At 42.4% G+C, this 13,354-nt stretch overlaps 1 protein-coding gene across 5 annotated transcripts in view; it reads left to right on the top strand.

Annotated features, from left to right (window-relative positions):
* The window catches only part of LINGO2 (leucine rich repeat and Ig domain containing 2), a 2,394,831-nt gene that overhangs the window by 1,463,807 nt on the left and 917,670 nt on the right, over nt 1-13,354 (top strand). For all 5 annotated transcript variants that reach the window (XM_033919804.1, XM_033919821.1, XM_033919813.1 and 2 more), the window contains exon 7: nt 8,672-8,740. The gene's annotated coding sequence lies outside the window, so the exon portion shown is untranslated. The remainder of the gene's footprint in view (nt 1-8,671; nt 8,741-13,354) is intronic.

The following is a 13,354-nucleotide window of genomic DNA, read 5'->3' on the forward strand; positions in this document are numbered from 1 at the left end:
ACTTACATTTTTTTTACATTCTTTTTCTCTGTTTTTAAACTTTGTAAACCACCTTACCCTGATAACCAGAATAGACGGTATATCAAATCTGAAATAAACAATAAAAGAAATGTATGTAAAAATTCTCAATGACAAGTGATTATTGCCTAACTGCATATAGTGCAGTTCTTATTGTTGTTAGCCCATTCAAATATATACATAGGGCTCCGTTTACAAAGGTGCGCTAGCGTTTTTAGTGCACGCACAAGATTAGCATGAGCTATAGCCCACGCTAGCCAAAAAATTACCACCTGCTTAAAAGGAGGCAGTAGCGGCTAGCGTGCGCAGCATTTTTGCTAAAACCACTAGCACACCTTTGTAAAAGGAGCCCTTAGTCCCTCCCCCCTTTTTAATTTTTTTACTAAGCCATGGTAGAAGTTTCTACGGTAATTATCCTCTATTGTGTGTAAATTCTCATGCATAACTGTTCATCTGCTCTGAAGAAGGGTTTTGTGTGTGTATGCTATATGCGTATATACATATAGGGTTTTTTCAAAATAAAATATGCATGTATGTTGCAACTCTATCCCTGTTTTGTCAGAACTATGGGCTCCTTTTATATAGCAGTATTACCAGTTAGCGGTTCGCTGAATTCCCATGAGTTTCTTTACATTCATTGTTTGCTAATTCATGGCACCACTTTGTAAAATATACTTTATGGGGTTCATAATAAAAAAAACAACAAATGTCTAAAAAGTGTCCTAAATGGCTACTTGCACGATCAAAAAGCCTGATCGTCCAAGTACCCATAATCAAATCTACATCTAGGCGTGCAGCAGGTATAACCAAAATCTTAGGAAGGTTGCCTAGTCGGCACTTATACGTTTTTGACTTAGACGAAGTCAAAACAGGTCTAAGTGCCGAAAAAGGGGCCGCTGAGCTGATCGTGGCTGCTGCGATCAGCTCAGCGGCCCCAGCAACATGCCTACCCCCTACAGCAATGATTGCGGCAGGAGAGATGCCTCATCTCCCCTACCGCGATGCCATCACTCCTCTACCCGAACTGCCACGATCCACGGCAGGAGAGATGCCCTATCTCTCCTGCTGCGGGTTGCAGCAGTTCAGGTAGAGGAGTGATGGATCGCGGTAGGGGAGATGAGGCATCTCTCCTGCCATGATACATCATCCCCTCTGACGATATCGGGGCAAGAGGGAGCCCAAGCCCTCTTGCTCCGCGGCACCGATGACCCCCCCGATGACGATATCGGGGCAGGAGGGAGCCCAACCCTTCCTGCCCAGATGGACCCCCTACCCCCACCCCCCACTACAATACGGGCAGGAGGGATCCCAGGCCCTCCTGACCTCAACACAACCCCCCTCCCCCAATGACCACCCCCCAAACCCCCGATCGGCCCCCCGCCAACCCCACGACCCCCCCACCCCCAATCCCACCCCCATACCTTTGAAATGTTGGCCGGACGGACGGGTGCCAAGCCCGCCTGTCCGGCAGTCCAGCCGGCTCCAGAATGGGGCTGGATTGGCCCAGGCGGCTGAAACCCCACCTAAAGGTGGGGCCTAAGGCGCCTGGGCCAATCAGAATAGGCCCGGGAGTCTTAGGCCCCTCCTGTGGATGGGGCCTTAGGCACATGGGCTGGGTTGGGCTCCCTCCTGCCCCAATATCATCGGGGGGGGGGTCATCGGTGCCGTGGGGCAAGAGGGCTTGGGCTCCCTCTTGCCCCGATATTGTTGGGGTGTGCCGCGGGTGCCTGGGGCAGGAGGGCTTGGGTTCCCTCCTGCCTGATCATAATTGGGGGGGGGGGGTTAGCAATCATGGGGAAGGAGAGCTTGGGCTCCCTCTTGCCCCGATGTTGGGGGAGGGGGTTGGTGTGGATTCTGTAACCGGTGTTGTTTTTGACAGACACCGGTTACAGAATTCAGCTTTTAGGCGAAGGACTGGCTCCTCCTTCGCCTAAAAGCCCTTGTGTTGGACGTTTGGGGATTAGGCATTTTTTTTGTTTATTATGGGGTATAAGTGTAGACGTTGTGGGGGTATAAGTGTAGACGTGGTGGTGGTCTGGGTGTTTAAACAGCTGAATGTAGAGGCAGGCCATTATCAAACAAAACCTCCATTTGAACGGTTTTTTTTTATTATGGACATTTTCCCTGCTTCTACTTTCAACGTTTAAGGCCTTAGGCCAAAAGGGGACTTAGATTTTTTTTTGATTATGCCTTTCCACGTCTGGAAATGCCTATATACATCATGCATGTAAATACAGTTATATACAATCAGGAAGAGGAGTCAACATGGTGGCAGTGACAGCGCAGCTCTTTGCACAGATTTCCTATAGAGGGGAAAAAAGGGAAAGCTAAAGATTTACCCCTCAGAACTTCAGCCCTTACCTTCAGCTTCTGTTCTTGGACTGATGGATTCCTTTACTCTACATGTATATCAATCACTACCAAACCCAGACACCAAATAATGTGCAATACCAATTTTTTTTTATCCTCTGTAGGCTTGATATTCTCCTTATGTATTTCATTTAGCGATTGCATAAGCCATTTTCTTCATCGAATCTTTTTACTTTTGTGTAAGAAATATACTCTTCAACGTGAATCCATAAAATAATAACTTATCTTTTTTTGTTTGTTTGTAGGTAATTCTAATTAGGGAGCACGCCCTAATTAGAATTATTTGATTCGCTAGTTATTTGATATGGATTCTTTACTCAGCATAAAGGGTGTGATCCTTTGGTTTTTGGTGACCCATTACCAGGTGGAGGAGCATTGTCAGACTTTGGCTCCAGTCTTTCACTAACTTCTGACCTGTGGACGCCTCTGTCACAATCCTTTCTTTTGAGCCCACCAGAATTGACTGCAGTCTCTCAGCAAATCCTGTGAGAGGCAGCTGCAACGTGGGGGGAAGGTTTCTGCATGTGAGAAGGAAGTTGTGTACTCACTTCCTCCAGGTCGGCAAGTTTCAAGGGCGGTTGGTGGAGAGGATTCAGCTAAACTGAGATTGGGCATGAATCCTGCAGAAGGTCGAGTCGAGCAACCACAAAAAGGTAGCCTTTCCAGAGATTATATTACAAATGCCTTTTCACTTTAGAGAAGTGGTTCCCAACCCTGTCCCAGAAGACCACTGACCAATCGGGTTTTCAGGATAGCCCTAATGAATACACATGGAGCATATTTGCATACCTGGCACCTCCATTATATGTAAATCTCTCTCATGCATATTCATTAGGGCTATCCTGGGAAATGGGAAAAGCACTTTCTCTGCAACCTGCTATTCTGAATAACAATGTCCAAGTTAATATTCTGGCTATAAATACATCAACAAATGTTGCGAATGTCACAGTCCCTGGACAAACATTCTACAAGCACTCAGTATATCTTTGATGAAGGAAAATGCTTTATTGAGGTGTAAAGTAGAATTCCAGCTTCTGTATAACTTACTTTCCAATAGTACCCTATACAATGCCTGGTGATATGTTTAAGAGGTACTTGAAGGAAATACCTCAGTTTTCTGAAGATAATATGCTTCTACTTTCTCATATACAGTGGTGCCTCACACAACGAACTTAATTCGTTCCAGGAGCAAGTTTGTTATGCGAAAAGTTCGTTATGTGAAACGCGTTTTCCCATAACAATACATGTTAAAAAAAATAATTCGTTCTGCAGCATAAAATATGCTAAGATGACATAAAAAAAGATAAATTTGTCAAAATGGTGAAAATGGTGGTCTTGCTGAGGCCAAACTCTTTGACGAGGTCACACTGTTTTACCCCACATTCACTCCTTCTAATTATTTCCCGTTTCATTTCAACAGAAATCACCTTCCTGCTTTTTTTAGAAGCCATGATATATAAAAAATATTGAGTTTATCTTAAAAGGACGACTGTATACAGTGAGAGAGGGCAGTTAAGCGCAGTGACTAACAACTGCCTGCAGTGCCTGCGTGGAAGGATGCAATACATCGGCAGCTCGGGCGACTTCGTTGTGTGAAACGAAGTTCGTTGTGTGAAACGAAGTTCGTTGTGTGAAGTTCGTTGTGTGAAACGAAGTTCGTTGTGTGAATCAAGACATGAAGTTCATTGTGTGCAGCGTTTGTTGTGCGAGGCGTTCGTTATGCGAGGCACCACTGTATACTATACATCATCCGCTTAGAAAAAGAAAGTAAAAACTCAAGGAGATTAAGAAACTCACATTGATATATTTAATGTGTCTGAAATACTGAAGACCTCTTGAGATTCAATTTGTAACTTTACCTACCTTTGCGCTATGATAGAATAGAGAATGGCTTCTTCATCTTAAATTTTTATTTTCAAAAAGAGAAAAATTTCATTTCTGGCTTTTCAAATCAGGATTTTTCTGACTTGACTAAAGATACCCAGAAAAGAATAAATCATTTTATAATGGTGAAACCTGGCATTCTTCAGCTGAAAGCACTCTTTTTACTTAAATATTCTTGCAAATGTATTCTTAAATCAAACCTGGTTAAGTTTGTTCTCTTTGAACCATTTCAGCTATCTGCCTTTACACTGTGGGAATGCCTGGGTGCAACTGAGTCAAGTGTTTGGAGGATTGCGATGTTCCAGTTGTTTAGCTTTTCTGTATTATCGGTTATTGACCAATTCACTTGGTCAGTTACTATGGACCAAAGTTGAGTGGGATCTATTCTGCCTCTACTTAGTATTTTTTGTTTGGCAGGTTTGCTGGTGGTGGTTCCCATGTAGAGTTAGAGGTTAAAGGACAGTAGAGAATGGTCAGACCAGGGGACTGCCAGCAGATCTGTGGCAGTGACCAGGTAAGTAGAGTTATTTGTTATGATGTTGAAGGTGTGATCTTTTACATGTGTTGATCCAGAGGATATTAGTTCCAGATGGCTATTTAATAGTATTTTTTTTTAAGTCAAGGACTATGGAGTTGTCATGGGATTAGAGTGGTATGTTTATGTCTCCTAGGATAATGATTCTGGTGAATTGACATGTAGTACTTCAGATTATTTCTTGTAGGTTAGGGTAGGTTTGAGACCATGTTCCTGGTGGGCAGTATATTAGTAAGAGGCCAATGGTGCTGGGATAGTTATCAGTCTCATTGAGTAATGCTTCCTCATATGGGAGGACATCTTTTTTTCTGCAGGAGAGGGGGAGAATTGAGAGGACAGCATAAGCCCCATTGTGAAGAGACCTTTCTGATACTCCTTCAGCTTAATGGTGGAGACGGTGAGGACAAAGTCCAATTGTGGGGTTCTTTAATTTCATTATCTGCATTTCAGCCACCTCTTCTCCCCCCACCCCCTTCAACGGTTCATGTATACAGAGAAATCTGGTGCTTGTGCATACGTGACTGTCTCACCACTGTGCGGTGTTAACTCCAAGTGATCACTCTATGCAGTCTTAAACCTACAAGTGCATCCACTCTGAACCCCCCCCCCCAATATCTTTCCTCACCCCCACCCCCCCAAGAACTCTGTTTATTGGATAAGCCTCTCCTATAAGAACATAAGAATTGCCGCTGCTGAGTCAGACCCGGGGTCCATCGTGCCCAGCAGTCCGCTCATGCGGCGGCCCTCTGGTCAAAGACCTGCACCCTAACTGAGATTAGCCCTACCTGCGTACGTTCTGGTTCAGCAGGAACTTGTCTTTGTCTTGAATCACTGGAGGGTGTTTTCCCCTATGACAGACTCCGGCAGAGCGTTCCAGTTTTCTACCACTCTCTGGGTGAAGAAGAATTTTCTTATGTTCGTATGGAATCTATCCCCTCTCAATTTTAGAGGGTGCCCTCTCATTCTCCCTACCTTGGAGAGGGTGAACAACCTGCCCTTATCTACTAAGTCTATTCCCTTCAGTACCTTGAATGTTTCGATCATATCTCCTTTCAATCTCCTCTGTTCGAGGGAGAAGAGGCACAGTTTCTCTAATCTTTCATTGTACGGCAACTCCTCCAGCCCCTTAACCATCTTATTCGCTCTTCTCTGGACCCTTTCGAGTAGTACCGTGTCCTTCTTCATGTATGGCAACCAGTGCTGGACACAGTACTCCAGGTGAGGGTGCACCATGGCCCGGTACAGCAGCATGATAACCCTCTCTGATCTGTTTGTGATCCACTTCTCTATCTTCACCCTTCTCCTCCACTGCAAACACCACACTGTGCTCCTTCTACCTTGCTGCAGCCTATGCCTGCAATAGGCTGCCTGAATCAATACGTCAAGCTCCATCACAGGCTGTGTTCAAATGCCTTCAACCCCTAACACACAACGTAGCTTTAACTTCCTCTACCCCTGTTGTCTGTCTCTCTTTTTTTTTTTTTTGCTTAAATTGAAAGCTACTCTGCTGTCTGTTTTTGCGTAGATTTTAAGCTCTTCGAACCGGAGCCGTCTCAAATATATTGTACAGTGCTACGTATGCCCTGTAGCAGGCTGGAGGTTGGGGATTCCTCCCAGGGAAACTCCTCTCCTCTGTCTCTGCCTTCCAACAGGCTCCTTCCTTCCCTCTGACCCCTGAGAAAACCAGCCACTCTTTGCTCTATTAAGAGTGTGTTCTCTAGCCACAGCCTCTCTATCTCTGGTTGCTGGAGAAACCCAGGGTCACACCGGATGCCTTGATTAGGAAACTGAAGCACACCGATGAAATCCTGGTCCCTCTGCTTAGAGTGGCAATAGCCTTAGAATGCTGAGGTTGTAGGTTCAAATGAAACCAAAAGAAACTCTGTGGAGTGACGATGTTCCTTAAATGGACTTTATTTGAAAATGTCAAAGTTCCAAAGGTACACTAAAATCATCCACATAAAAGTAAAGTAATCCATTTAAGGAACATCGTCACTCCACAGAGTTTCTTATAGTTTCTTCTGGATTTTCTTCTCTGTGGATATTTTGGGGTCATTTTCTCTGGTTTTTGTTGTAGGTTCAAATCCCATGCTGCTCCTTGTGACCCTGTGCAAATCACTTAATCCTCCACTGCCCCAGGTACATTAGATAGATTGTGAGCCTGCTGGGACAGAGGGAAAAATACTTGAGTTCCTGATTTGTAACCTGTTCTGAGCTCCTTCGGGAGGATGGGCTAATAAATAGATATCAAGGTAAGTACTAGGGATTTCTTTCTATCTTGTACAATTGTACAAACAGTACAATTGTACTGTTGTACAATTGTACAAACAGTAACATTATCAGCTGTTCCATTTGGAAAAGGATGTAGGACTCCTTTCTCCAGGTTTTCCCTTGTGCCTAGTCTTGCTGTTTCTTCTAAAGATCTATATGAAAATGAGATCTTTTGGCATCCTTGCCTTTTCCTTCCTGTCCCGAAGAGCTGACCTCTTCGGCTGGCCACAGTTGATAATAATGAGTCATATAGATGCTGTATATTTACAGAATAGCACTTAAGATGATTATTGGCATTTATATGCATATGTGCACACATGCATGACTCTTATGTTTCAAAAATTTCTTGGGACGTAGTGATGGATGGTTAGTATATTTTGTTATGCTATTTGTGATTTTGTAGCTCACTGAGTTTGTACTGTTTTTTTCCTTATTTTGTTATCCACATAGAAATGGAAAGTTTTGTGGAATTAAAATCAAGTGTTATGTTAATAATTTTCATGCATATTTGATGTACCAAAAGTTGAAATAAGACTTTCAAAAAATTATTGCTGGCAATAAAGCAAACTCTCCCTCCTTGTGATCATTAAGGAGGCATAATCCTGAAAGTGCTGAGAATTATAAACCAACTAAAAATCATTGAAACTGAGATGCTTCCTATACTGTACATTGCAATTATTTAAAAGGACAACAACCAAAGGAATGACTTGAAGGAAATGTCTCTTGTGGGGATGTACAGTATCCAAGTTTCCAAGTTTTATTTAAAATTTGATATACCGCTTAAAAAGTTGTCTAAGCGGTGTACAAAGTCATAAACAGATAAAATCTTTGGGGAGACATAATTAGACAACAACAGTCTTAAATGAAGCATTGAAACAAGAGGGATAGGGAGAGAAATACAATTTACAATAGGAGAGATGAACGACAAATGTCAATACGGTAGGTAGGGAGTATGCTCTTCCTTATTTCTGAGGTCTGAAGATTACTTATCGTAAGCATCCTTAAATAGGAAGGTTTTTAGATTTTCTTTAAATTTGTCCATAAGTTCCTCTTCCCGAAGGTGCGGAGGTAGAAAGTTCCAGAGTGTAGGGTCCTAGCTCAGGTTCCAGAGTGTATGTGATCCTAGCACAGGACAAAATTAGATTTATTGTTAAACTAAAAATGAGCCCAAAGGTACAAGCTGGAATCAAACAAATTATTTCAGAATGTTAGTGATTTTAAAAGAGAATCTAGTTTTACACATGAAAACAAGCCTGCTAGAAATTCACTCCCTTTTTACTAAGTTAAATGCTCCGATGCTGCTCTGACACTCATAGAATTCACCAAGCATCAGAGCATTTAATGCCACAGGCCACGGTAGAAACCTTAGTAAAAGAGGGCCTCCATCAGTGGAGAGTTGGCAACATGATTTCTCATTAGAGATGTGCACAAGCAATTTTTGTGGGTTGTTTTGGGTTTGTTTGTTTTTTTAGAAATTTTGTCTTTTTCCATGATATATATTCATTCAGTGAGGATGAATGTCCCAAGGAAAAGCAAATCCAAAATACTTGGACAATCCAGAACAATTACAAGGTTGTGTTTATTCTTTTTCAGAGATTAAAATGAAGACTCGCTGATTTATGCATGCAGGCAGAGGCAAATGGAGAATGCTGCAGTGAGACAGTGAGTATATGATGTGCTGAACTCCTGGCTAACCCGTATATAGATTTTTGATTTGCACTCTTTTATCGTATGTGCTTAAAGTAGTCTATAAAGATTTTAGTTTACATATAAATCCTTAATTACAGTATATCTCTTTCAGAGCCAATGTCCTTTAATAGCTACTAATTAAGGTGAGGTCTGTTGCTGAATTTGGTCACCCAACCTGTTGGCAAGGATCTAATCATTAAAAGGTAGCGGCATTGTTCCCTCTAAGCCAGTGGTCTCAAACTTGCGGCCCGGGGACCACATGCAGGCCGCCAGGTCCTATTTTGAGGCACTCGGTACATTTATCATAATCACAAAAGTAAAATAAAACAGTTTCTTGAGCATATGTCTCTTTAGCTATAAATTACAATATTATTATTAAGACTTAGCCAAAAGGAAAGATTTATAAACTATAAAGAGTTTTACCTCATGCAAAAATTGTCATTTCTGTAATAAGACATTAACTATTTTTTTCTGAGGCCCTCCAAGTACTGACAAATCCAAAATGTGGCCCTGCAAAGGGTTTGAGTTTGAGACCACTGCTCTAAGCAAAGCAGGAGCCTTCCACCTACAGTCCTTCCAGTGTGCCAAAATGTCCAAGGAAAAAAAGCACAAAATAAATTTACAATCGAAATGAATAAGACAACTTTATTTCATAGCTAAGCAAGGAATAGACCCAAATACTTGAACTGAATGTGACAACATATTACATGGGTAGACAACGTAATATTAAAAAAGCAAACCCAATTTTCCCTCGCTATCATTTCCAGTAAAGACTTCACCACCATTACTAGATCTGACCTGCACATTAGCTTGTAAACTCTTTTGAGTAGGGACCGTCTCATGTGTGTTTAATGTACAGTGCTGCGTGCATCTGGTAGTGATAAAGAAATAAGAAATAATACATAGTAGTAGTAGTAGTAGTAGTAGTGTATGTGTGTGTGAGAACGGGGGTACTGTTAGGGTTACCAGATATCGGGGAAACCCAGACATTGGGCTCCTTTTACAAAGGTGTGTTAGGGCCTTAATGCGCGGAATAGCATGCGCGCCAGCCGCTACCGCCTCCTTTTAAGCAAGCAATAATTTTTGGCTAACACACGCTAATCTTGTGCGTGCACTAAAAACGCTAGCGCACCTTAGTAAAAGGAGCCCATTGTTTTGGAAAGCCCCGATGAGCACCGGCTGTATCTGGAGGGCCTCTGAGCATGTGCAGATGACATCACGGCATAAAAGTCAGTCTATGTTTACAGGATTCACCATAGCCGGTTAAATGCAGAGTATCACTCTTAACTGGCTGTGATTTTGCTGGCTCCGTAAACCCGAGAGTTCAGTGCCGGGCCTGGACATTGCTTGTTGTTTAGTAAAGTTTGCTATAGCGCCAAAGTTGCACGAGGAAATCATAGCGGTTCACGACAAAGTAAAATTTTCCTAGGTCAAAAATAACTCCATACGAATACAGGGAAGCATAACACACGTGTTGTACTAGAACAATTAAAATAGAATCATCAGTGCTATGAGTCAATTGCCTGGAGGAGAAAGTATGCGCTAGTGTCAGCACATACGTGATAAGTTTCACATGCACATGAGGCAAGCCAAGAAAGGAGTATGTACAGTATGAAAATTATTTTTGAGAAGTGCTAGTACTGTTTTTAAAGTTGAATTTGAAATGTTTTAAGGTGGGTGCTGGCATGTAAGGAGCGGCAGCAGCTGCGTGGTGATCTGCAAATGGAACCGTGATGTTTGTGTTCTGAGCCTCAGAGAGCCATTGGGATGGTTGGGACCTGCTTTTTGAGAGAATGGGATGCTACTGTGTGTGTGGCACTCGGGGGAGACGATTCTTTTAAGCTAAATTTGATTCAGCTTCTGGGTTTATGGCTTCTTAGAGCATTTTTGATGTTCTTTAAAAAAAAAAAAAAGGGGGGGGGGGCTGAAATGAGAAGACTTTTCTGAGAGAGCCCATTGGGTAAGAGAGAAGCTGAGAAAGCTTTGCTTTGACAGGAAACACTGGTATAATTCATTTGGTGAAGTTCTAAGTGATTTTAGGGTAATTTCTGGCATTTGAGGAGACAAGGCAGACATCTGAAGAAGTCTGGAAGCCAGACTACAGCTTTAAATAGCTGTTCTAAAAAAAAAAAAAAAAAATAATAAATAGGGCCTCTTAAAAACGTTTTATGTTTTGTTTTGTTTTTTCCTGCTGAGTTAAGCTGCAGGAGTCCCTGGGCTGCCAGGGCTGCTCTGGACAAGAAGCCCTTGGTAGAAGCTGCAGCACTCTTTGTGACAGTTGGGTTTAAACTGTGCTGCACTGTAAAATTGAATGGGTGACAGCTAGGGTTACCGGATTTTCCCGAAGGAAAATCCTGACCCATGGCCACGTCCCCAGGCCTGCCCAGTTCCGCCTGCATCACGGCCCACCCTGCCACCAGCCCCACCCCCTTAACCTGTTTGTGGGTTGGGATGACATCCATGCGTGCGTGGATGCGACGTGGCGACGTTGTACACATGGGACGTGATGATGTCGCACGTGTGTGCGTGATGCCATTGCATAGCATCTGCGCGTTCACGGATGCCATCCCGACATCGTAAGCTTTTCAAAACCCGTACTAAGTGCCGGGTTTTGTAAAGCCATCCGGACCCACGGACATGTTCTCAAAAGGAGGACAGGTCCGGGGAAATCCGGACGTCTGGTAACCCTAGTGATAGCAATTAAGGAATGAAACGGTGACAAAATTCATCACCGTTCCCGTCCCCGCGGATAACCGCGGGAAATAATCCCATGTCATTTTCTAGTGTTTATTTCAACCTCAGTCCTTCTACATCAGCATTCTTCAAAGCAAAGCTTGCGGGTCAGTGGTTGTGGCCATTCATACTCTGATTCTTATGTGAGCCAAGGATAATGAAGCCATTGTGACATCACTGATGTGATTGGCTCTTAGGCACTGGTGGAATGAGGCATTATGACATCACAATATCTGCTGTGGATACCAGAGACTGTCATTCTGTAGTGTCTATCTCAACTTCAATCCTTCAACACCAGCATTCTTCAAAGCAAAGCTTGAGGGTCAGTGGTTGTGCCCATTCATACTCTGATTCTTCCCTCTCTCCGTAAAGAATGACATGAAGATGGTTTCCCGCGGTTATCCGCGGGGACGGGAACGGTGATGAATTTTGTCACCGTGTCATTCTCTAATAGCAATGCCTGAGCCTGATTAACAGTGACTGGCAAGGCTATGAATGCTGGCACTGGCCTTGAGAAGGGTGGGAAATTCTATATAGAGATTATTTTTGTTTTCTGGGATTAGCATAACATCTATTTTAGAAAAATAAACATATAGAGCCCGGTACTGAGACTGCAAGAGGCAGCCTGGCTGACTCCCTCAGTTGGTGGTGATCCTGATATTTAATTCCAGGGCTGTATCCAGAATATCTTGGTTAAAGTTTACCTCCATGATTTTTTTTTTTTTTAATTTATCATTTCAAATAATTACATACACAATTGTACAGGAAACACTGAATACATCTCTTCAATTCATCAAATGATAAATGAATATGAAACATAAAAAGAAGAAAAATCTTTAGCATAGTCCACCTGTGGCGGGAGAAAAAGCATCAAGAAACCACTTTGTGGGAATTACTTGAGCATACATCATTCCTAACATTCCATGATCACATTATACTGTTTCACTCTGGACCACGGTAGGAACTCCTTTACCTTCCAAAAAGAAACCCAATTGGGCAGGTTGAAAGAAAATAAAGTAAAACCTTGGTTTGCGAGCATAATTCGTTCCAGAAGCATGCTTGTAATTCAAAGCACTCGTATATCAAAGCAAATTTCCCCATTGAAATAATGGAAACTCAGATGATTCGTTCCACAACCCAAAAACATTAATACAGAATATTATACGTACTTGTATTGGAAGACCTCACTCGTTTAGAAAATCTTTGGGCAGCCACCATGCAGTGTCAATGAACAGGCCTGCCCTGGAAGTCTTCATTCTGCAGTGACTTCCTGTTGTTTGACGCTGTGCAGTGGCTGCCCAAAGATTTAAAATTGCAGCAGCCAGGAGTAGGTAAGTGGGGGGAATAGAGCCATAATTGACTCTTCTGACTGCCAAATTTTGGGGAGGCCATGACCCCTTTGGCCTCCCCCATTCCGATGCCAGTGGGTAACTAGATATGTCTTGCAAAATAGCCAAAGAAACTAAATGGTTAATTAAATAGTTAAATATAAAACAACAAAACCATTGGAGGATCAAGCTAAATTGTAGAAAAATTGTAGAAAATAACTTTTTTAAACCAAATTTTACTGACAGTAATGTGCAGTTAAAAAGAAGAAGTGTTGCTAAAAACCTTATCCCTGACGCAGCGGGTGGGTAAATTTATCCCGCAAAATGCAGGCCTAGTCAAATTGAGCTAAAAAGTATTAAATGAAAATCGTTTACAGCAATGAAGCACTTTTTTGAAGCACTTAAAGCACTAGTGCACTTTAAAAAGTCTAAGCATTTTTTTTTGCTGCCAGTCCTGATTATTGAGTTGAATTGTAGTTCTTTTTAATAGTTTTTTAAAGAACACCTAGCTAGTTATAAGATTTTA

The sequence above is a fragment of the Geotrypetes seraphini genome, chromosome 1 (assembly GCF_902459505.1).
Source record: "Geotrypetes seraphini chromosome 1, aGeoSer1.1, whole genome shotgun sequence".
Taxonomy (NCBI): Eukaryota; Metazoa; Chordata; class Amphibia; order Gymnophiona; family Dermophiidae; genus Geotrypetes; species Geotrypetes seraphini.